Raw genomic sequence first — 26388 nt, 5'->3', positions numbered from 1 at the left:
TGCACAAAAGTCCTGACAGCACGTGCGAGGCTACCTCTGAGGATTCCTAACCACCCCCGGCACTCAGTGCCAACTTCGGAATCCTCGGACTCGTCACGTGATCGGACACCTAGCAATCTAAACTAACTTACAAGTATTCGCCGTGTGAGGTTTCCCTTGAGGGTTCCCACCTCCCTAAGCATTGTGTGCCACATAGGAATTCTCGGGCTCACCACGGGAATCTACACTATTATTTAAACCTCGCGCTCTTGGATGACGGAGATGAAAGGAGTACCTACCGGGAAACTGTCGAAGGAAAGGGAGAACCCAGCTCTCGTTCACCCCGAACGAGGCCAACAACCCGTATAACCCAGCTCCCGTTCACCGCATTCACCGCGAACGAAGCCAACGGAATCCTAACGCAGATCTACTATCTGCCACATAATACCATTGAATCAGCAATTACACGCCCCCCCCCCCCCCTCCCAACAAACACCGATATCAATTCTACAAAAAAGGAATGTGCTTGGAGAATTCTTATAGTAATGAAGAAAATCTCTATCAGTACACCGAAGATTGCGAAGACTGTAGACGGGATCTAAACGGTTCCGATGATGTATCATCAGCGTAATCGCCCGCTTCAGTTTCGATTTCGGTGCTAAAGGGAGTCATCATTTGAAAATAAATACTGATTTAAATATCATGTTTTCTGTATTTCTGCTGAAACTCTTCGCATCAACTAAAACCAATGAAATGGGCTATGTCAAAGCAACAAGAGCTATTGTACCACCGATGCTTGATCCCCAGCAACCAAACTCGCAGAATCCGAAAGCTGGGGCGAGGTAAATGGCTTTTTTTTTGTTTTTTTTGCGGGGAGGCTGAAAAATGCCCAATGCACCATAATTGCAGCAACCGTGTGTCCGTAGACTAAAAAACAGCCCCGTTCTGGAACCGTCGCCCACCCCGGCACCACTTTCGCACTACTTCAGGGTGGCGTTCCATATTTCTCATTTTTTAAGAGCCTACTGTTGTCCCTGCGTCCAGTTTCCCGCTATTTGCTCTGAGTGTTCATTTAATCGCCACTGCTTCGCATGCGCATTTCTCTGCGCTCCTTCTCAGCATCCATCACGCGTGTCATTACTATAAATGCCATTTTGCTCACTGCAGTCCAGCACTCTTTCCTGTTGCACATATGTGATACTAAATTTCTCGTGGTAGGTTCCTCCCCAAAGACTCCATGCAAGGTGAGTCTTTCTTCGTGGAAACGGGGGCAGTGGAACATGACGTGTTCTGTGTTTTCTAACTCCGTGGTACACATTGGGCAATGAGGATCTTCCTCTATCCTACGCTTCCATAAATACTCTTTGAAACCGCCATGTCCACTCATTATCTGCGTGAGATGGTAGTTCAGTTCGCCCTGCTTCCGCTCATTCCATTGAGCTACGTTCCAAACTAATGTGAAAGTCCAACGCCCTTTACTCGAGGCCTCTCACCGTTCTTGCCACTTAGCTATTGTTTGTGTCCTTGCTCTTTTCTTGTCTTCTTCAGATGGTCGCTCGGTATTAGTGTTATACAGATCGGCCATTTCGCTTGCCAGTAAGTCCACTGGGATTTTCCGGGTTAGAACCAGGATCGCGTCGTCGGACACCGTCCGATAAGCACTTGCTATTCTTAAAAAAGCAAGTCGGTACGCTGCTAATATATATTTTTGATGGGTCTGTTTAGATCCATACCACACTGGTGCTGCGTATAGTATTATTGAGTTGGTTACTGTGGACAATAGCTGACGTGTAGCTTCGCTCGGACGTGCTCTTTGAAAGTTAACTTAGAGTCAATGTGCACTCCTAAGTATTTTAAGGAATCCTTTGAGGTGATTTGGTGATCCCCGACAGTTAAGACTAACTCGTTCGCCGACGGTTTGGAGCTTACTAATACCACTTCCGTCTTTTGGCTAGCCAATTACAGTCCCGTATTGGTCAGCCATTCCTTTATTCTTGCTACGGCGTAGGGGGAGGTAAATGGCCTAGCCTCTACTACTAATACACCTCAATCTTAACGCGAGCACGTTAGATCCAGAAGAACTATAACTTGTATAAAAATGGTATTTTAGACAATTTGGCATGCATGTAAACCCAAACATATATGGTGACCTAGAAATTTGACTATGCAACCATATACGGATGGGCATTGTGAAGACATTCTGTTCCGTTCTCGAAGCAACAAGGACTACATTGTCAACGCAAGGTGCCAGTGATCAGTCGAGGCACTGCACCAAACCAGAATTTTCTTCTCTTTTACATCGGGAAAGCATGTGCAATTGTGTGTACACCAATTGCGAGATACTCAAAATTCCCAATATCGCCTAAAACCCTGAAACAATTATGAAACATCATTCCTTACATGGGTTAACCTAACGCGGTTATCTCGCAAGGCGGGTTTGACAATCAGGATATTTATTATATCTCTATATGCCCACCAAACAAAATAAGGGAGTTCAAAGGGTCAACAGAAATAGGTACAAAGGGCCGGTTGCTTTTGCGTACACATTGTCTGTTTTAAACAATACAACATATCGTGGGTTTTCAATCAAATTTTATACTTACAAATTACCTAAACAAACTTTACGAAAAGAAAAAACATCTACCCACCATCATCTTTCTTCCATAATCCCCTCGAGGCCCTGTGGGTGCCATCATATTGAGCAATATATTTTGTTCGACTAGCCGTTAAGCTGCAATAAAAACCAATTAATTCTTTATTAGCTTCTACTGACTGTAAAATAAAATATTTTAGCGCGCACCTATTTCTAACACGCTTTTATTAGCTTGGCCTGTATCTATGTAACGGAATCATTGAGCTTAATTTTCACCGGTTTCCAGAAGTCTGATTAATTTGAAACTTTGCATACGTATCAAGGACCGATGACAATGCATTAATGTGATGGTGTGGTGACATAAGGTCAACGGCCATAAGGTAAATTGGCCTTATTACCACTTTGAATGGCCATAAGTTTGATTGAAACTTTGCACACGTATCACGGCTCGATGACAATGCATTAATGTGATGGTGTAGTGACATAAGGTCAACGGCCATAAGGTCAACGGCCATAAGGTCAATTGACCTTATTACCACTTTGAATGGCCATAAGTTTGATTGAAACTTTGCACACGTATCAAGGCTCGATGACAATGCAATAATGTGATGGTGGGGTCACATAAGGTTAATGGACATAAGGTCAATTGAACTTATGACCACCCCAAATGGCAGTAGATTTGAAACCTTGCACATAATGCGAAAAACGCATTCCTTTATTAATGATAGAAGTGGATGCATGGCACATCTACGAAAGAGCATACTGGAGCCCTTTTTAACACGATTTTATTAGCTTGGCCTGTATCTATCTATGTATCTATGTATCCGAGCCGAGAGAGCCCCGGTAATGCAGAGCTCCGAACTCCGTTGCACCTTTTGAAGCATTTTAAGATAGGTACTTTTAGCTAGTGCAGGCCACCAGACCAAGGCACCATAAAGAAGAATCGGGCGCACAATAGCTGTGTAAATACAGTAGGTCACCTTAGGGGAGGATCCCCAGGAGGTGCCAATTGCCCTCTTGCAGGTGAACAGCTCTGCTGCTGCCTTCTTGGATCGCTCCACTATATGGTCACTCCATAATAGCTTTCTATCCAGAATGACTCCCAAATACTTGACCCCCAATTCTTGGCGGTGTAAGATTTGGTACTTTGTACCTCCTCGTGAAGAGATCAAGCTCGGTTTTATCCAAACCTGTGGCGGGTTGTACTCCTGGAGCAGCTCCAGGATGCCAGCTGGGTCCGTTGGCGTCACTGGAACCCAGTCTCTAGCCCTTGGTCGTGAGGGGATATCACGCGCCTCCACTACCTTGAGGCGCGTGCCCGGATATACCGCCCCTATCAGCGTGACGGCGGCCCTATAGAGGTTTACCGACTTGGCTTGTCACAGGCAATTAGCTTGACATTGCCCTTGAAACATCCTGCATCGGTGTAAGATGGCGGTGGACCAGGGTCGTATTTTTAACCTTAACAGACACCGTACCGAGCGCGGCCTCGATCCACTTCCACTGTTGTTTCGGGATCCTGCAATCTTCGCTGCTCTCGTCTATAATGCCAATGATCTGCCGACCCTTGGCAATTTCGGCGAAAGACCGCGTCCAGCCTCCCTGCGTCTTGGCCCTTTTCGGTGCCGTGGGGTTGGATTCATCCATGGACCGCTGGCGTTTCGAGGTTTCATCACTCTCGGCTAAAACTTAAAATTACTTGAACTAGAAAATTAAAAATAAATAATAGTTTAAAAAAACTAAGAAAACACGCTTTTATAGCAAACCGAACTAAAAAATAGAAAATATTTTTCAATAAAAAAGAGTGTATATAACAGTAGTAGAAGGTCAAACAATCGTTTATAGTTAATCACCTCAAAATAAAATTGTAATTAAATTTAACTTATTAACAGAATAATTTAATTCACAGTAAAAAGCTTGGGGTGGTTGATATTGAATGTTACAATCATTCTATTGGCAACTATCTGAGAGGAAAAATATGAAATGTAGTCAAATGCACCCCACGATTTTTACTCTGAATTAAATTATTCTGTTAATAACTTAAATTTTATTATACTTTTATTTTGAGGTGATTAACTTTAAACGATTACTTGACCTTCTACTATATTTTTTAGTTCCGTTTTCTATAAAAGCGTGTTTTTTTAGTTTTTTTAAACTATTATTTATTTCGTTACAACGCGTTAAAGCGCAAGTCGAGTTGAAACTACAACCGCCACCCCTTTGTTTGCTTGAAATAAATATTTGGTTTACGTTTATTTAATCGTATGCCTACAGATTCCAATTCACGTTCGAGCAAATCGCGATGCACATTTGGCTTAGTTGCATCTAACATCATGATAACTAAATCTGCAGTACGTGCTACAGCGATTACTTGGCGACCACGACCTGTGCCCTGAGCGGCACCTTCAATAATTCCAGGCAAATCGAGCAACTGTATGTTGGCACTTTTATATTCAATGACTCCCGGTATACAAGTAAGCGTTGTTAATCCTCCGATTCAGTTTTGGTTAATGTGGAGAGCAATGTAAATTTACCCACTGAAGGAAAACCAGTTAAGGCTACGCGCGCATCGCCACTTTTTTAGCACATCGAAACCATCACCTTTCTCTCCCTTGTTGGCAGGTTCCAGCAATTGGGAACGATATCTAGCAAGCTTTGCTTTGTTCTTTTGCGTGCGTGCGATTTCTTTTTCAATTTCCGAAGTCTTTTTGCGTTAGCACAAACATATCTCAACTTCAAAATGCTCATATTTGTGCTCATACTTTTTGTATAATTTTTCCATCAAATTATTTTCGTTTGCTGAAGCGAAGTTGTCAATTGTTTGTTATTATTTATTTATTAGACAACGTTAAGGGTTGCCATACATATACATAACCCAGTGATTATGTTGTCGTCACAGCGGAAACGTTCTGTGTCGCGCTTCTGGCCACGTTCAACCATACCAGTGACGTTGCCTCTTCACCAATCAGACATCGCAAATACTTGTGGAGTCTGTAAGATCGGCATATTTTACGCACTTGGAACTAGCTGTACGTCTTCAATTCAATATTTGATACGGCGAGTTAGCAGAAAGCTACCTGGATACTGCTGTAATAACTCTGATGGCCTTTTTTTGAAGAGTACCCACATCAAACCGCGACCCTTTGGAGTAACAGCCACAGCAACGCCTTCGAAAACTTGGTCCCGTGCACGTACGTACGTTACCCGACATTGCAAACTCAATGAAGTTACGTCATAAAGGCACATTGCCACGACAACCCGATGCGCGCGAAATACGATCCCGTTTCTCATGTAAATCTGTTGATCGATAAAGTTGCATTTCATGAAAGATTTGCAACACACTCTTGCAAAGCAGCCTTATGACAGGTAGAGCGCAAATCAACTGGAATTGGATTTTCACCGTCATCATGTGCACGGAATCGTTCTTTGCCTCGGCAACAACTTCCGTAGAACGAAATGAAGCCTGCGCATATTCGAACCGAAACGATCAGCCACTGGACGATATGGTTTCACGCCACCACGCAACAAATTATATACAAAATTCCATGCATAATCCCTTTTCAGGAATACACTTAGATAGCTAGCATCGGAAGCTTCATTGTGGGCAACAATGGTGATAGTACAATATGTTCAACCGAAAGTTTACCCGAACGAGCTTGAGTGATGCTCTCGAAATTAGCACCACTCATTGCAATTGACCAGCCCTGCGCTTGATTAGCTGCTGGTGCCTTATAGCCCTGTCGATATATCTCACTCATTATATACTCTGACAAATATCCTGCATAAAAATAGCTGCGTATCAAAGACGTGCTCCGTAATTCATTTGTGAGGTACGCAATTACCGAAATGGGGCAAAGCCATTTGACCCAATAACCCACAACTAATTTAAGGCCATTAATACATTTCACGTATCTTTTGGTTTAACTGGTATCACCAAATAACTAATCACTAACATAACTAGACTCAGTAGGGATAGTAGCCAAATTATAGTGAAATTCCAAATCCATGGATTAAGTAGTACGTTAGTGGTTCCGTACCAAATATATTCGGTACATTATTAGTGAAGACGCTCTGTTTAACTTGATGCTCCTCAACAATGTCCATAGTTGTGTTTCTCGACCTGAAACGAAAATAAATAAAACAAAAAGAATGATTAGTATAAATGTACCAGTCGAAAAAGCAGAACACGTTCCTTTTTTCGATTGTACATACATTTATAAAATCTGTGTTCTTCTATTAAGCGCACTTCTTACTAATAGCGAAACTTTTCCATATTCTAATCGTGTCGTTGGGTGTTGCACGCGCATGTGATGCTCCAGTTGTTGCTGTTGGCGGTGCGGCTGTTCTCGATGGGTCTTTGTTAGTATGCTATTGTATAGTGAAGACGCTCTGTTTAACTTGATGCTCCTCAACAATGTCCATAGTTGTGTTTCTCGACCTGAAACGAAAATAAATAAAACAAAAAGAATGATTAGTATAAATGTACCAGTCGAAAAAGCAGAACACGTTCCTTTTTTCGATTGTACATACATTTATAAAATCTGTGTTCTTCTATTAAGCGCACTTCTTACTAATAGCGAAACTTTTCCATATTCTAATCGTGTCGTTGGGTGTTGCACGCGCATGTTATGCTCCAGTTGTTGCTGTTGGCGGTGCGGCTGTTCTCGATGGGTCTTTGTTAGTATGCTATTGCATTTTTGCATTGATCCAACACTTAATTGATTTCTATGTAAATTTGATATAGGCGATAACATAAAATTTCGTCGCGTAATTTTGAAACTACATATTTGGCATTTCAGGTAGGATTATATGGCAAAGGTGTAAAAAGATGTTGTAGATCGGTAATATGTTGAGAGAATATTTCTACAGCACATTCCGAACATTTGAAATGATCACCAACATGATATTGCCGCGCTAACTCCAACTCTGCGCGCTCTCGAAAGAAGTCAATTCATACATATTTTCTTTCGTTTCATGGCTTTTATCATCGTATTTTTTGAAATAATAAATGCGTGCTCTTGAGGAGGATTAGTAATCAGCTGAAATGAAATAAAAGAACAAGAAATTAGAAAAATGTATAAAATTATCAAAAGGGAACGATACCGGCATACTTACCCAGTACACGTTTTCTTCGTAATGAAAATTCATTCAAAAATGTCTGTATACTCATTTCCATGAATTAATGATATTTTTGAATGAACGAAATAAGGTTGCCACTCGTATGACATTGCCTTTTTTGTTTCTTAAGCGGTGAACACATGGTAGGCGTTACCATGGGACCACAATTCGGATCCGCGAAACCCGACAAGCCCGACCAATCATACACAAGCTCCGTAGGTGCCCGACATACCCTACCAACAGCTATGGTTCGACAAAAAAAAAAAAAAAAAAACCACCAAATTATAAAAAAGAAAAAAAAATGGGTGGGGGAACCAATAAGGACCAGAAGAAATTAAGCGTGTTTTACAAAAACGGAGCATTTAATAAGACATATTTATAATTTATTGGTAAATATATATTTACAAAAAAATCAAAATGGGGGAAAAAAAACGTTAAAGCGAAGCATGTTTTCGCTTCCGATGTAACCACAGCGAGGAAGCCGAATGTTATCGCTTCCCGCAGCTGCATCTATAGGGTGCGAAACCCATGTGGCCGTTGAGGTGGGCCCTTAACGTAGTAAGGCAGCTGAGCGTGTGCCCACATGCTCGGCACATAAACTCTTGCCCGCCAGAAGCGTCAGCGCGCGCCCAAAGGACCCCCTCATAGAACCGATAACAACGGGTATACCACGAGGCCCCCTCGTCATAATACCGCACCGCCAAGCTTATGCGATTGTATTTCCGCGGCATATTTAAAAATGTAATTCGGAGCGTAGGACGATGGCCGAAAGAGGCCCTGAAACGAAAAGAAAGAAAGTGGTGCTGCCAGACAGACATCAGCAACTGAGTAAAACCAAAAGCGCTGATCAGATGAACAGCGGTCGACGGGAAGCTTAACTTAAAAAAAAAAAACAAAAAAACGAAAAATGAAAAAAATAAACAAAATAGTTATTTTTAGTAAATCACTTTCCATTATTATTTTCATTTGGAAAAGTAAGCCTTCTTCTAAACTCCAACTGAGCTTTAGACTGTTTCTTGAACTATAAAGAAATAACTTCAAATTATATAAGACCGTGAAATTTTCAAGCCTTTCCACGTTTCTTATTAGCGTAAACTTAACTGTGGAAAAGCTAATGGGAAATTACAATACAATTTTTAAGATTGATAAAATAATTAAAGGAAAGTTCAGAAATTTTTATGAAATAGTAATTTACTAAAATAAACTTTATGAAAAAAAAAACCAAAAAAAAAAAAAATGAAAATTTCCAGAAGTAATTATCAGAGTTCAGCTCGCGTCAGAACTGAAACGTGAAATTTCTCAAACACTTTCGCGACATGACCATTAGGTATCGTTACGCTGCCCAAATGGGCAGCGCCGCACAGCTGTCTCATTCCAATACGTGGAAGAGACAACAGCTGACAGTTTCACAAATCAACAAACACACCACAATTTGTGATTCTCACCCCAAAATTGCAAAATCAACACAAATAGTGTTCCAGGTCAGCGAATGAGGAACACTTTACACCTGTAGCACATATTTTTTTAACAACGTCGCTCAAACGACAATCTGATTCACCAACTCTGAATTACCGGCGTTGAAAATACACGGGTTTACCGTGATACCCTATTCTACACAATTAATAGCAACTAGTATATAAACGCGTACTGCCTGCATCAGGAAAACAACAAAAACTACAGTTTTTATTTCGTTAATGCTCAATAGTTTTATTTAAGGTTGGAAATATTTACCCAAATAAAATTTACATTTAGGCGTATCTATATAAAGGGTTTTATAAAGTATAATTATCTCTGCCGCATAACATAATAAGATTATGCATTCCACATGAACCCCTTATCCCGAGTACGCCAACCAATATGTCAGCCAGAATCGACCCTTGGTCTCCGTCCATTAGCCACCCAACGGACCTATGCAGAGATATTACTAAACGCTACCACTTCCAGACATGCCTGGATTTACACTCAAACGTTCCAAAACAGAGGCACCCCCAATACGTTCACCATCGCCTGCCGTCTGTGCACCAAACCGCAAGGAGTGAGATTGTGCCCAATTTACCGGGGTATGTCGACTGAGGAGCGACTACGCGCAATACTAATTCACCGCTATTGTCTTAACTGCCTATCCCCGTTCCACCGCCTGGAAATATGCCCCAGTCAAGACCGATTCCGACGTTGCAGTGAATATGGACGAGGATCAGCCGTCGCCAACTCAAAGCAAGCACCTCGACGACGATGCGAGCTCGGATGGGGTACTCTCCATCCACGTCACAGAGCAAACAAAATCGTGGGCCCAGCAAGTCGAGGAAGAAGAGAGGCTGGCCAATGCAGCAGAGGTAGCCCAATCGGTTAGCTTAGAGACGGCGCGATTCCGGCTACCACTACGTCACGAGAGACCCGAGAACCGCTCGCCTATGCACAGCGCTTTCGCGCGCTTACAAGTCGGGGATGGCGCGGATACACGTCCTTTCCGCCCATCGCACCGCCCTACTGGTAAACAGCGTGACGACGCGGAACGCTTCAGGAGCGGCGAGTCCGGGACAATTTAGTGGCACCTACTATAACTCGAGCACTGATCGCCATCGCGCCGAAAGCAATAGTCCGAATTGAGGCAGGAGGCCGTTTACACCTGTTCCGCACACTGTTAGATGCCTGCGCTCCCACCAGCATTATCGATGACAACCTAAGCATCGCAACAATACCGCATGTTTTTCGAGGTGCACCGTCGTTCTTAGAGGGAAGTATGGGGTAGCGGGAAAGATCACGACACAAGCCACCGTAATGGCAAACTATGCCAGGTTAAACCCAACGGCAAATAAGGACCCGTTGGTAGCGGCCCCATTCCAGTTCATGAAGCTGGCCGATCCGATGTTTTACCGATCGTCGCCAGTGTTGCTTACTTTGGGCGCCGACGTCTACGCCAGTATTATGGTCGGCGGCACACCCGCGTCGACTGTCGGCGGGCTCCTCACCCAAGCCACAATTTTCGGCCTCGTTGTATCTGGAGCCCACCCACTATAAAAATTTTTAAGTATACCACAAGGTGCATTTTAAACCAAGCAACCCCACGTACTTAAATACTAACTTTTTCTTTTCATTTACAGCACCATTCGGAGAGGTTGCATCAAGGGAAACCGGACTGTCCGCCGGAGATTATTGTATATTTTTAATTTATAGTATGAGGCCTGAGGACGGTTGCTGGCGCATTCGGCGGGATCTCTGTTGCTCGCCGCAAGGAGGGCCGGCATGTTTAGGCCACCAGCCTAAATATTACGGACCACTCTAACGCGCGCACCAATTTTATCTTTTTTATTACCGGTAACGGTCAGCACTTCCCGATCGCTAACTTTGAAGGGGAAAAACTCGACGAAAGTTGGCTATCGGAAGGTGAAGTGGGATTTACCTTTTCACACTTTCACTTCTGTTTAGAACGTTCGAGCGCCAGCAGCTATCTCACAGGTGAGTAATCTAAGCCAACCATTTTCACTATTTAATAATTTGCATTGTGAATCAATATTGCAAGTATCAAATCTTATTATCTGTGCATTTAATCAATTCTTTTTTCCGTGAATTAATATTGCAAATAACTATTTATATGAATTCGAATTGCCAAGTGCATAGTAAAGTGTGCATGTAATTAATTCTCTGCTTTGTGAGTTTATATATTTTTTACAATTTAACACTTGCAATTGCCATTTGATTTAGATTTGCAATTAATCACTTGCCTAAATTTAAATGTGCAAATGCCCTTTGTATTTGAATTAATTAAACCCTTTCAATAAACAAAGCGAATAGTTGTTCTCCTTTAATATAGTGAATAAAAATTGTTATTGTGTGATACTAACTCGGTCTTCTCTTTTCTTTTTATTTGCGTGCGATCGCGCCCCACGACCCGGGTGCCAAACTCCTCCCGCAACAACGTTAACACCATATTCTATAAGTTAATCGTGGCACTTTTGCCTCCACCTTTCTTCCTTTTTGTCTCACCGTTTTCTTCTTTTTTTTATTTTCTTCGTCAGTATATCATTTAAATTTTCTCGATATTTTGATATCTCCATCTTCTACCATATACACATTTTTTTTGCACATTTTTTTCGCTACCTATGGTAGTACAAACTCAAAGTTTTCCAATTTTGAATTTTTTGTTTTTTTTTTTTTTTAATTTTTTGTACTTACTTTCCTTTTCTGATTATAGGCAAAATCAATTCTAACATATGTTTTTTTTTTTTTTTGTTGGCCTTACTCCCCGAGATTATGCATGTTAGTGTGTCCTCCGCACCAAAGACATTTTTTGGTAGAATACACTATTTTTGTTATCTTCGCATTTTATAAGCACGCTGGTAGGTTTGATACTACCAAAGCACTCACTACCAAGATCAGTGGCGAGTGATCTTGAATGCGTAATTGAGGGTGGCTAACGTGAGCGTGGCCGAGGGTTCAAATGTATGTATGTTTTTGACTCTTACTATTTCAGCAAATTCAGCACATCCACTCAACTGCACCGGCGCCGTTGGAGTACGAGTATATGGGTGAGTGAAATTTGAGCACAATATTTTTGCTAATACACATATTTGAATGTATGTACATATATAAGTATACCTGATCTGAGAAAATAGAAGAAGGAAACCTAAACGTAACGAATATATGTACATACATAACTAAAACATACACACATTTTGTTTATAATAGCCGTGTTTTTTAACACGCGCGTATACGTTTCGTTTGCGCGTGTTAAAAAACGCCTATCTTCGCTTAGATAATGCTTAGGAGACCCATCTAGCGGCTGTGGTAAAACAACTAGCTACAGCAACAGGGTGTACCGAAAAGCGGAGACGCAACGCTCTGATGGCCATAGGGTATAACATATAGCTGAATCAGTTGCGATGAATTGTGGACACACATATAATACATAGAATTAGTGTACAGGGTGAAACAAAGACACATATTTCAGTTACATCTGAGTATAATGCGTATTGAAATTTAGTAGGACAAAATTTATGCGCAGCAATTTCAGAGGTGTATTTATAGTTTGTCTCTTAGCAGTCAATATAAAGTTTAAGCGTAAACGGATATACGCGTGTTAAAAAACACGGCTAATATGCCAAACTGGTTTTTGCTTTACTTCGATGACCTAATTTTGCTTTGTACAAAATTGATTTTATACTTACTTGAGAGGTTGCGATAGGTCAGGATTAGGGTTCTTGAATTTTTTTGTTCGCCCTCTTAGTTTATTTTGTTTGAATTGCATATCTTTAAGATTGGTAGGATAAGACATTAGGGTGGTTCATACATCTTAATATCACTAGTATAAGAAAACTCACCTCTCGTTTTTTTTACTTAATATGTTTTTCGGTAAAAACAATTGTATTGAATTGAGTTGAATTTAAATCATATATCATTATTTTGCCTTGCTTTCCTTTTCTATTTATATTTTTTTTTCGACAATTTTGTTAAATTGAAATGAAGTTAAATCGTATATTATTATTTTGTTTCGTTTCTTTTGAAATTTAATTTTAAGCGGTTTCCTTTTTTTATTTTATAGGTTTTGTTTACATTCGACAGAATATATCGATTTAGGCGTAAGAAATATCGTATTTTTAATAAAATTTAGAAATGTTTGGATGAAAATATAGTTGTGAAAAGTGGCACATCAAATTCGATGGGACGAGTAAAGGTATAAGCGTCGGAAGCTTCATTTTTTGGGTGGAGAGGATGCGCGAGCAGCATAATATTTCCTACTTCCAGCTTTTCACGGACTTTCATAGTCTGGTTTCCGGCGGTGCTTTGAAGTGGTATTGGCAGGTCCTTGAGGACCACGCAGACGAACCCGATTTCGGCTACTTCGAGCTGAATGCCGAAACGCTAAGCCCTTTCAATTCCGCTAAGTACGCCTATGAAATCATCCGTTAAATCATGGAGAGGAAACAGCAGCCCGCGGAAGCTTTCGACGACTTTTATGCCGAAGTCCACAATATGACATTCCGTTTGCGGAAGAGGACCCCTGAAAAGGAGTCGCTTGCAATCATCAGGGTCAACCTTAAACCGTACCTGGCCAACTTGATCTTCGCCATAAAAATGGACTCATTGGCGGAGCTCAAGTCGGAATGCAAGAGAGCCGAAAAACTTATTAAAGAAAATAAAAGTAGGCCGAGGGTCATTAATGAAGTTGATTTTGAGCAGCGAAGGGTAGAAGAGGCAACAAAAGTCGAAGCTTTTGTTGGGAAACCCCAATACTAACCACAACCTCAACCCCTACACCAAACCCCAGCCAATCCCAATAGTGTTGGTCCTTCTGTCAGTCCTGCGTCTAAGTCGACTGTGAATTCCTTTTGTGCTTCTCCCTTCCACTTAATATTGTGTTTTTCGTGCGGTATGCCGGTGGATCACTTTGTGAAAAACCCGGCAGAAGCACAAAAACCAAATAAATGTTCGCCCTCGTTCCACAATATGGTCTGTTTGCTTGTGGTAGTGATTCGTCCTTTTGTGTTTTTAAGCACAAGCAGGGAAACCTGAGATTGGCGGAGGTGACCGGGGACTCCAGCCAGAAGATAGGCAACCCGGCAGCACAACTGTAAAGATTTTGAGTAGGGAAGAGGTAGATAGGAGAGTTGAAAAGGTAGAGGAAAAGTTGAAAAAGCGCCAGGTAAAAAGCTTACACCAGAGAAAGGTTGAGTATGAAGAAGCTAGAAGACGGCTTTTTTGTGAAACAATAAATAGTAATAGGAAGAAAAGAAATTTTAAGAAAATAGAGAAAATGAGTGAGAAGAGGAAATATTTTAAGCGGCCGACAAATTAAATAATTGCCACCATAGTCACCGTGAATAGATTTTTTGCGAAAACTACTATAGGAGGTTTTGAGGTCCTGGCTCTCTTTGACTCAGGGGCGAGCGCCAGCTGCTGAGGAAAGGACTCAGCTGCAGTCCTTCGGGGAAAGGAAGCCTTAATTATGCCAATCAAGGGCCAAAATATCCGGACCGCGAACGGGGAGGAAACCGCCGTGGTAGGGGTAATAAAGTTACCTGTGGTTTGGGATAATGCCACAAAAGATTGTTGATAGTACGAGGCTTGCAGCAACAGGTTTATCTCGGCATAGATTTTTGGCAGGAATTTGGTATGAGTGTTGTGAGTAAAGGTATGAATGGGAATGTGTGTCTAAATGTTGCCAGTGTGGCGGAGCTTGTACCCGCCGAGGGTGACTTGTCTTTCGACGCTATGCAGCACGTTTGAACGCCGGAGCAAGATGCGATGTTGGAGCGTGTAAAAGCCCAATTCCCGTCCTTCGCGGTACTGGGGATATGCCGGACAGACAAAGAGGAACACGTCATCGAGGTGGTGGAAGAAAATCTGCCAGTCAAGCAACGCCATTACCCAATTTCGCCGGCTATCCTAAAACTTATCTACGCAGAATTAGACCGAATGTTGGACATGGGCGTAATAGAGGAGTCGAATAGTAGTTGGAGTTCGCCCGTATCGCTAGTCATTAAAGGCACTAAAACCGTTTATGCCTGGACGTTAGGAAGGTCAACGAAAGGACGATAAAGGACGCATACCCTTTACCCCACACTGATGGAATCCTCAGCCGGCTACAAAATACAAGATTTATCTCCGCCATCGATTTAAAGGACGTGTTCTGGAGAAGAAGTCAAGGGAAAAGACTGCCTTTACTGTCCCTGGCCGACCCCTATACCAATTCACGGTCATGCCTTTCGGGTTGTGCAGTGCAGCACAACGAATGTGTCGTCTCATGGACAAGGTCATTCCGGCCGCTCTACGTGAATGTGTATTTGTTTACTTAGATGATTTATTAGTGTATTCGGAAGATTTCTCGCTTCATATGTGTTTATTGGAAAAGGTCGCTCGGTGTCTTCGCGAGGCTAAGTTAACCATTAACGTAGAAAAAGCAAGTTTTGTTTTAAAGAGGTTCGCTATTTAGGATACGTAGATCGGGGATGGTTGCAGGACTGTCTCAAGAAAGACAAAATAAAGAAATTTACTATGATAGACAAAGCAATCAAATCATTTGAAATTTTAAAGCAGAGTTTGGTTTCTGCACCGGTGCTCACACATCCTGACTTTAGTCGTCGTTTTTATCTTCAAAGTGATGCATCAACTGACGGAGTGGGAGGGGTTTTGTTTCAGTTGGACGATGACCAGAACGAAAGACATATTGCCTACGTTTCGGCAAAATTAAGTAAGGCGCAGAAAAATTACAGCATTACGGAACTTGAATGCCACGCCGCCATCGCGAGTGTCAAGAGATTCCGACCTTACGTGGAGGGAACCCCGTTCACCATCATAACTGATCATGCCAGCCTCAAATGGCTCATGAAGCAGAAAGATCTTTATCGGAGGTTGGCAAAGTGAAGTTTGAAACTCCAGGGTTGTGATTTCGATATCCAGTATCGAAAAGGTGCACAAAACGTGGTTCCTGACACACTCTCACGAATGCACATGGACGAAATACAGACGAATGACAGAGCCATAGACGTGTGTCTCGAGTCACCGTGCTTCGAGTCGGAGGAGTATACGGAGTTGAAAAAGACGGTGAACGAGAACAAAGACAAGTTACCGGATTTGTGTTTATCGGACGGTTACGTTTACAAACGGATGCAATTCGATAGGGGGGGTGATCTTCTAGCGGACCAGGCCTGGAAGCTCTCGGTTCTGTCGGAATTGCGACCGGGGCTGATAGATTCGTCTTACAGCTCACCGTCCGCTGCTCATATGGTGGCATCCACGAAACATTATCCCGACTACGTCAGAAATATTACTGGCCAGGAATTGTCACAGATGTATGCGCTCATATAAAAGATTGCGAAACTTGCAAAATGATATGTAAATGGGTAAACAAAAGCTCACAGAGCGACATTTCCAACGTTTGTTTATTAATTTTATGGGTCCCTATCCACGTTCTAGTGATGGTAACGTGTATGTTTTTGTATGTTTAGATCATTTTTCAAAGTTCTTGTTCTTAAAACCAATGAAAAGAGCAACTTCAGCTGAGGTAGTAAAGTTTTTAAAAAAAGATGTTTTTCATGTTTTTGGCGTGCCCGAATATGTGCATTCGGACAATGGAAAACAGTTTGTTTCTGAAATGTTCGTTAACTTTTTAGAGAAATATGTCACAAAACATGTAAAAACAGCCTTCTACTCACCTCAGGGTGACGCTGCAGAGAGGGTAAACCGATCTGTCCTACAGATAATTAGATCATTTATAAAAGAGCATCAGAAAAATTGGGACAAATGTGGCATCGACGCAGCATTTGCACTCCGCAGCAGTACACATGCAGCCATCACCATGTCGCCGTACTACGCCACTTTCGGTATGCCTATGGTACAGCATGCTGCATCGTATGAGCTATACCGAAAGCTGGCAGCGGTAAAGGATGTTGATTGCGAGGTAGAGGCTCCAAGTGAAAAACTGCAACTGATTAGGAACAAAATTATGAAAGAGCTGAAGTTGGCCCATGAAAGAAGCCAAAAGGTATACGGCACTAGAAGTAGAGATGTCAAGTTTTAAATTGGACAAGTGGTATATCGCCGAAACTTCAAACAAAGTTCCCAACCCGAAAATTACAACGCTAAATAGCTCTAAAACAAGTCAAATGTATTTTTTTTAAACGTTATAGGAAATTCAATGTATGAACTTGGCGATAGCAGTGGGAAAAATATCGGCGTATACCACGCTAAAGCCGTTTTTGCAAAATAGTTTAATGTTTTTTGTAGTGCCAGACCTTTTGTTCTATGTTATTTGAATATCAATTGACGTAGCCTATTTGTTTATTTAATGACGTATTTTATTCATTAACTCGTTGACGTATGTAATTATTTTATTAAATTATTTTATTTTTCTTGACTTTTTATTTATTTGATTTTTTTTGCATTTATTTAATTTATTTATTTGATTTATTTATTAATTTTACATTTTTTACCTACTTGACTATATGATCTGTAATATTTTATTTTATAAAATTTTTTTTTTTAATTTTTCTGCTAACTGTGATATTTTATTTTATTATTTTTTTGTTTAGTTTTTCTATCTGTGTTATTTTATTTACTATTAGATATGTGATATAGGTTTAAGTAGTAGCATTAGCCCAGTGATTTAGTTTTTAGGTAAGCAGTACAAAAATTTAAAGGCGTGAAGAAAAATAGGCCCGGCATAGAGTCGTGGGTCGAGGCCACACGTTTGACGCGGGAAATGATACTTGCCAGGCTACGTTTAAACTTTTCGACGCACACGCTCCATAGTACAGGCACCATCGGCGGTTGCGAGCCTGTAACGACAGCCTATCTTGATACTGGCTGGAATGAGTGCCAGCGTGTATATGTGTTTATGTGTTTTGTGTCCAGGTCCGTGCCTTAGCCGAAATGTTGCCACTAACCTAATAACATCGCGTATTGACAATATTGTAGCTATAGTGAACACAATGTTGCAGCGCAAATAAGATGTTGCGCGTTGGCATCAGGTTGTTAGCAGCAGACACTATGTTGCTAACAGTCTAGCAGCATTGACGAATGCCATGTACCTATGTGTTTGTTTTGTTCTGGTGTGTATGTGGATGTGTATTTTTGCAAGGCTATGAGCGTGTGAATGCATCAGTGTGAGCGGTCAAGGCACGAACCAAATGTATCTGTGTAGGTGTTCGTTTTGTGGAGCGTTAAGCGTGTGAATGTATGATTGCATGATGGTATAGATGGAAAATACGGGAAAACCGAAAAGAAAGTTTGGCATGTAATGGTAAAAATTTTTCGTTTCGTTTCGTTTATTTTCAGTATTTCCTGAATTTTCTTTTCCTATTTCATAACCAGCTATGGCTATCATAATGCCATTTGCTAGTTTTCTCCACAGAGACAATGAAAAATTTCCTTTAATAACTTTCTTGTTTGAATAAGATGTTGCGTGCTGGCATCAGGTTGTTAGCAACAGTCACTATGTTGCTAACAGTCTAGCAGCATTGACGAATGCCAGGTACCTATGTGTTTGTTTTGTTCTGGTGTGTAGATATGTATTTGTGCAAGGCTATGAGCGTGTGAATGCATCAGTGTGAGCGGTCAAGGCACGAGCGGTAAGCGTGTGAATGTATTAGTGCATGATGGTATAGATGGAAAATACGGGAAAGCCGAAAAGAAAGTTTGGCATGTAATGGTAAACATTTTTCGTTTCTGGGTAACGTTCCTTACCACAGCGGTGGCTATAAGAAGGGTAGAAATTAGTCAACGGGCCAAAGTCTTGTGTTAATAGTGCCCAGTGCAAGTCAAGTAATTCAAAGTGAAGTGCGCGCTTTGAAATGCTTTTAAAGTGAAAGAAAAAAAGTCCACAAATTTTGTAGTGCGTCGTTAAGTGTCCGCGATACGGTCAGAAAGCTGCAAGCAATTTCCAGCCAACATATTTTACAAGGGGTAAGGCCATGTCCAGTTTTGTGTTTTTTGTTGTTCTGGCATGCTTGACGGGAGCTGGCGCTTCAACCTTGCCTATCTTCCAAGCAAGCCAAAAGAAAACTTGCATCGACATATACACCCCTACATAGAAATATATGTATGGAGATGAGTAAATAGCTATGCAGACATGAAATTCATGGGTAACTATGTATATGTATGTATGTATGCACATAGATACACTTTTCTCTGTGGTATCAAAAAGTTTCCTAAATTTTTTTTTTTTTTTTTATAAAAGCGGTATTCATGTATACATTTCGAAGCATCGTGAAATGCCAAAAATTTTGTGCCTACTGCTATTTTCATGCTCAAGAAAAATGCAAAATTTTCCTTGAATGTTTTTTGATCTGCGTACAGCGTTTAATAATACCAAAATGTAAGCATTCGATTTCAAAGTATTTTCGAAAGTATGTATGTATTCTGTTTTTGAATACTTCCAGGTCCGCGGAGAGGGATGATTTTAAGTTAGATAAACGTTTTTGACACAATTTTATAAGCGCTATCTGTCAAAAATGCTTAAACTAACTTAAAATCACATTTTATTTCGACTTCCGAACGACTTAAGTGGTCGCCATTTCCTTCAAATCACACTCCATACTACTCTAAAAAAACGGAGAAAAAGTAAAGCGTGATTGGCTCGTTTCGAGTGCAACAAAAGAAGCACTTTTTTGTTTTCCATGCCGGCTTTTCAGCAAAATTTCTAAAAACACCAGATCAGTTTTGACAAAATCTTCAGGTTATTCTAATGAAAAAGGTTGGAAGAGGTCACACGACAAAATTCCTGAACATGAAAATAGTCAAAATCATAAAACTTGCTATATAGAGTGGCGCCATTATGAAATGAGAATTCGAAATGCAAGTTCAGTGGATTTTCTCTTAGCGGACACCCTTAAAAATGAAGCAGCTCGCTGGAGTATTTTGGAACTGATCAGCAATTATGACCCCCTATTGCATGAACATTTGGAGAAGGTGAGGGAATCTCAAACGAAAAAGAATCGTCTCCAAGTACATTATTTGTCTCATGGAATACAAAATGAGTTCATAGAAATCTGTGTAAGTCAAGTAATTAGAAAGATAGAAGGCGAGAGAAAGTCCGTCAAGTATTACACAGTAATAGTGGACACAACCCCTGATTCGGAGCATACTGAGCAGACTGTTTTTATATTGCGTAATGTTTTATTAGACAGGGACTCCGGAAAATGGAAAATCCAAGAACGCTTCTTAGAGTTTGTCGATTGTAACGCAAAAACAGGAGAAGCTATCGCTGAGCTGATTCGCAGTACTCTAAAAAAGCACAATATTCCACTGGATGACTGCCGTTGGCAAGGGTATGATAATGGCAGTAATATGAGCGGTCATTACAAAGGAGCGCAAAGTCATATCCTGAGAGATAACTCCCTGGCAATATTTGCACCTTGTGCTTGTCATAGTTTATATTTATGTGGAGTGCAAGCTGCTGAATGTTGTGCACAAGTCATCACATTTTCCGGTATTACGCAGAAAATGTATAATATTGTTACGAATATTAGCAACACTAAGTGGTACTGCCATCTCTAGGACGATGCTAAGCAGTGACGTGAATTCACATCAATAATTCAATCATTATGTATCTACATAAACGAGTCAATAATTTCGTCTACACATATGTACGTATACGAGCAGCGGAGAAGCAATGCACAAACACATGCATATATCTTATCTGAGTTGTCATAAGAGAGGGCAATAATTTGTGCAAGTATTACTTAAATGAGAAGTTATAAACGTAGTTGTGGCTGGCGATTTTGTAGCTGATAACTAACTAGTAAGTTCTGGAATGGAAAAGCCTAGAAGTATGCAATGAGAAATCAAAAAGTATAAAAGGCGCGACAGTAGAGGCGAGAAATCAGTTTCATTTGAACTATCAATCAGTTTGGTTATTAAGCAAGCTATTCGTTGCAAAGTATAAGTGTTATTGTGAAGTACTTTAATAAAGGCCATTTTTCCATTATTCAATATTGGAGTTATTTATTCAACAGTTTAGCGATACGAACGTTGGCAGAAGATTGCAAATAAGGGGAATTGCAGTAAATTCGTTACAATTGGTGTCAGAAGAGGAATTGTTGAATAAATTCCGAAGGTTGGGAAAACAACTTGGACATGGCAAAGTTGAGTGAATTGAGGATCCAGCAATTGAAAAAGGAGTTGGAGAACCGTGGTTTGAATACAACCGGCAATAAGATCGAACTTCAAGCACGGCTACGAGAGGTAATGGAGTCGCAAGGAATTGATGTGGACGAGTGTGTCTTTTATCCTGATGGCGATGAGACAACAACAAAAATTGAGGAGAAAAACGAAACACCGCAGACAATGGCGAGCACAGACTTGAACATGATTTTGGCTGCAATATCTGCACAAACATCGCAAATGTCATCTCGACTGGCAGAACAAAACAATATAACATCACAATTGGAAGAACAGAAGACATATTTGGCATCTCAACTGGAAGCACAAGAAACGCGTATGTCAGAAATGTCGACACAGATTACATCCAAGATGGAAACTCAGCTGGAATCGCAGGAGAACCGTATAACAGCGAAGATTGAAGCACAAGAGGCACGAATATCCGAAATGTCGGCGCAAATTTCAGCACAGATATCATCGCAGATCTCTGCTCAACTGGAAGAGCAAGAAGGACGTATTTCCTTGAAGTTGGAGGCGCAAGACACAAAAATTTTACAGTTTGAGGAAAAAATCGAGGCCGAGGTGGATGCTCTGAGAGGACGTATCGAGCAGTTGCAACTGAATCGCCCAGCAGTTTTAACGAGTAATCCAAAGGTAATAACACCATCCTTTGACGGTTCTGTTCCTTTCCAGGTCTTCAAGCTACAGTTTGAGAAGTCCGCAGCAGTGAGCAACTGGAATGCGGAAGATAAAGTTGCTGCACTGTTCGTGGCATTGAAGTGGCCAGCAGCCGAAATCCTACAGACGACGATTCCCGAAGGAGAGCGGAACAACTATGAAGCATTGATGGCTCCTGTAGAACGACGTTATGGAAGCGAGCATAGAAAACAAATATTCCAAATTGTGTTGCAAAACCGCTACCAAAAAGCAAATGAGACGTTGCAGGAGTTTGCTTCAGATATTGAAAGATTGGCTCATCTTGCAAATGCGGACGCACCCGTGGAATACACTGAAAGTGTAAAAATCCAGAGCTTCATAAATGGCACACGAGATGTGGAAACGAAGCGGGCCACATATGCGAATCCAAAACTAATATTTGCTGTAACGGTATCGCATGCACTGACTCAGGAAACAGCCTCACTTTTGAGTAAGCCAGTTTTCAAAGCACGCCGTGTGGAAGTAGAAAGGCCAGATTGGGTAGACGCAATATTAGAGGCGCTGAAAGGATCGCAAAAGCGGAGTGAAAGAGTTATCAAATGCTTCAAATGCGGGAGGCCCGGTGACATTGCACGTAATTGCGATCTTGGTCCTGGTAGTTCCAACTTGGGTGGCCGTAAACGCAAAGCTGGAGGAGATGAGCAAGAGCGTGCCAGATGTAAAAATCGAGAGCTAGCTCCACCTATTGAATGTCCTGTGATATCTGTGTCGCAAATTGGAAGGAAATCAAGCAGTCTTACCGTCAGAGGGAATGTGGAGGGCGAGGAGCGTGTACTGACTATAGATACGGGCGCATCTCATTCCTTGATTCGATCTGACTTAGTAAACAGGAGAGTAAAACCGTTACCTGGAGCAAGGTTGCGTACGGTCACAGGCGAGTATAACCAAGTCCAGGGAGAAGTGATATGTGAAGTCTTAATTGGGAAGGTCATGGTTCTACACAAATTCGTTTTGGCGGAGATCGTTGATGAAGTCATATTTGGAGTGGACTACTTAGTTGACCATGACATCAGGATCGATATGCCAAGAAAGATTATGCGCTATGAGAACCAGGATGTGCCACTTAACTTCAGCTTGGAAGAAGGGTTCACCAGTAATCGAGTGCTGGTGAAAGAGATCCGACAAAAACCGCAGAAGTCAAAGGCAGAAGATCGGGCAAGGGTTGATGGAACGAATGGGCCAAACAAATCAAAACCGAAGGTACCTGTGAGAGAAACACTGGCATTGAAAAGCCCTAACGGACGTACTAAAAGGAAGGAAAGAATTTCGCAGAAAGAATGCAAGGGTGGTTTCAAGCCAGGGCACACTACTCTTGTGAAGCGTCGGAACGATACTGATTATGCAAAGCAAATCCGTCCAGCGCAAGCTCACGAAGTAGTTCATTGGCCAGGCAACAGAGTGTGAAGGAACGAACCAGGGTATTGAGTAGTACGATGTAACACAAGTAGGATGAGAACAATAGTTCGAAAGGTTTCTTGGCGGGAGATTTGGTACTGTTATACAACCCTCACCGGCGGAAGGCGTTCCATCCAAATTTCGGTGCAGTTGGGAAGGCCCGTACAAAGTTGTGAAGAAGATCAGTGATACCATCTACCGCATACAAACAATTGGGAAACCACGAAGTAGAAGGGTGGTTCATTTGGAGAGGCTAGCATCGTTTAGATCGAGAGATTTGTCTGATCGGGACGATAAGACTTAGGTGGAGGGCAGTGTTACGAATATTAGCAGCACTAAGGGGTACTGCCATCTCTAGGCCGATGCTAAGCAGTGACGTGAATTCACATCAATAATTCAATCGTTATGTATCTACATAAACGAGTCAATAATTTCGTCTACACATATGTACGTATACGAGCAGCGGAGAAGCAATGCACAAACACATGCATATATCTTATCTGAGTTGTCATAAGAGAGGGCAATAATTTGTGCAAGTATTACTCAAATGAGAAGTTATAAACGTAGTTGTGGCTGACGATTTTGTAGCTGATAACTAACTAGTAAGTTCTGGAATGGAAAAGCCTAGAAGTATGCAATGAGAAATCAAAAAGTATAAAAGGCGCGACAGTAGAGGCGAGAAATCAGTTTCATTTGAGCTATCAATCAGTTTGGTTATTAAGCAAGCTATACGTTGCAAAGTATAAGTGTTATTGTGAAGTACTTTAATAAAGGCCATTTTGCCATTATTCAATATTGGAGTTATTTATTCAACAGTTTAGCGATAGGAACGTTGGCAGAAGATTGCAGATAAGGGGAATTGCAGTAAATTCGTTACAATATCTTTAGCGCAAGCCCTCAGAGATGGGAATTTCTCAAGGAAAAAACTAATTGCTCCTTGCTCAGCATGTCGCAAACACGCTGGTCTGCTCGTGTGGATAGTGTGAAACCTTTCGCAACTCACATTCCGCAAGAAAGCTATTGATGAAATCAAGCTTTTAAATCTGAGTTCAGAAACAGTAACGGATTTGGAAGGTATTGAAGCATATATGCGGAAATTTGACTGTATCCTCTTAGCCTCCATTTGGCTCAAAGTGTTGACGGTAATCAACCATCGAAATCTGGTACTGCAAGCTAGAAATGCCACACTGGACGTGGAAACAGAAAATATACGTAGCCTCATTGATGAGTTGAAGAAGTTCAGGGATCAATGGTCGATCATACTTCAAGAATGTAAAATTCTGGCAGGGAGTATAGGAGTTGTGAATACCTTCACAGAGAAAAGAAGGAAGATAAGAAAGCGCCAGTTCGATGAATTACCTGGCGAATCACCTGATTGTGATTCCAAAACTCAATTCAAACAGCAAGTTTTTTCGTTCTTTTGGACTGCTTGATTTGTAATATGACAAGGCGTTTCGAAGCCGTAAATGACATTGCGATTAAATTTAGTTTTTTGTGGAAGTATCAGGATCTGACGGAAGAAGAGCTCAGAGAAAAGGCAGCGACACTCTGCACGATTTATGGTATCGATATTTCTACGGATCTAATAGATGAAATCATTCATCTCAAAGTCATCCACTTAGCAAATTTGGGATGTGATTCACTGCCACCATTTCAACTTCTGAACAAATTTCATGACTTGAAGATGGAAGTATTATCTCCGAACATCTGCATAGCATTAAGAATATCTTGGACACTTCCAGTCAGTGTGGCTGATGGGGAGCGTTCTTTTAGTTTATTGTCTCTATTGTCGAGAAACATTTTTTACGTTCTACTATGAGCCACAATCGCTTGACAAGCCTTGGAACATTGGCGTTGGAGTCCAGCCTTGCTCGCAGCATTAGTCTTGAATCGGAAATTTCCATATTCGCTGACCAAAAAGCACGGAAGATTTTCCTTGGCTGATTCAAGCTCTTAAAATGTACATATTTAGAAAAAGTTAATGTAAGCAAATCAAACAATGAAATCTAACATTTCATTTATGTAAGTGCTCCAGGAAATCTTATTTTATATGAAATAAAACTGACAATGTGAATTGAAAAATTTATGTATGTTATGTTATTTTTTTACTGAATTGAGTTTATTTTTCACATTATTATTGTCGAGGTCAATACGCGTCTTTTGACACATCTCTCGATATTTTTGGTAGCGTATTAGCAGTCGACCCCTCAACTAGACTTTTACCGACAATTCAAACACCATTTTGCTTGTAATTAAAAACTCTCTAAGAGCACATTTTTTGTTTCTGTGAAATAAATTTCTATTTTTAAAATTGTTACAAAAACCGAACAAAAAAAATTGTTCTTGAGCACATTTTTGCACGCAAGGAAAAGCACATACGCAAAATTTTACTCTCTATGATATTCCGGGGATTTTTGCCTTTTTTAAATTTTTTGTACTTACTTTCTTTTTCTGATTATAGGCAAAATCAATTCTAACATATTTTTTTTCTTGGCCTCACTCCCCGAGATTATGCATGTTAGTGTGCCTTCCGCACCAAAGATTTTTTTTGGTAGAATACACAATTTTTGTTATCTTCGCACTTTATCAGCACGCTGGTAGATTTGATACCACCAAAGCACTCATTACCAAGATCACTGGCGAGTGATCTGTTTTGTGTTTCAGTTTATAAAACATCGCTCTTATCATAACGCGCCTACAGAGTATAACTTCAAAAACCTTAAAGCTCAATCTGGCTTGAAAAAAGCTACGCATTCGTGTATACTAACACATTGTCAGTTTGATAACCATGTATATATAGTGGTTCCCACCGCTGATCAATAGCCACAATCAACATATTTTCTTTCCTTTCATTTTAACCGTTTCGAACTTGCGGTTCTTAGTGATTACTGCATAGCGGCGTTTTCTGATGGTCATTAAATTAATTGCATATATACAGACGTCAAAATCTTTCGAAAAATTCGCGCACTAAATTCTTTTCTACACTCTAA

General features: G+C 40.9%; 1 protein-coding gene and 1 pseudogene across 2 annotated transcripts in view; one reads left to right on the top strand and one right to left on the bottom strand.

The window, feature by feature from the left end:
* LOC137240152 (prolyl endopeptidase) overlaps window positions 1–26388 on the top strand; it is a 682234-nt gene that overhangs the window by 291692 nt on the left and 364154 nt on the right. The window lies entirely within an intron of this gene.
* On the bottom strand, window positions 4501–5512 carry LOC137239374 (developmentally-regulated GTP-binding protein 2 pseudogene; annotated as a pseudogene).

The sequence above is a fragment of the Eurosta solidaginis genome, chromosome 2 (assembly GCF_040869045.1).
Source record: "Eurosta solidaginis isolate ZX-2024a chromosome 2, ASM4086904v1, whole genome shotgun sequence".
In the NCBI taxonomy this organism is placed as follows: Eukaryota; Metazoa; Arthropoda; class Insecta; order Diptera; family Tephritidae; genus Eurosta; species Eurosta solidaginis.
This window is presented reverse-complemented; position numbering and strand designations above follow the sequence as displayed.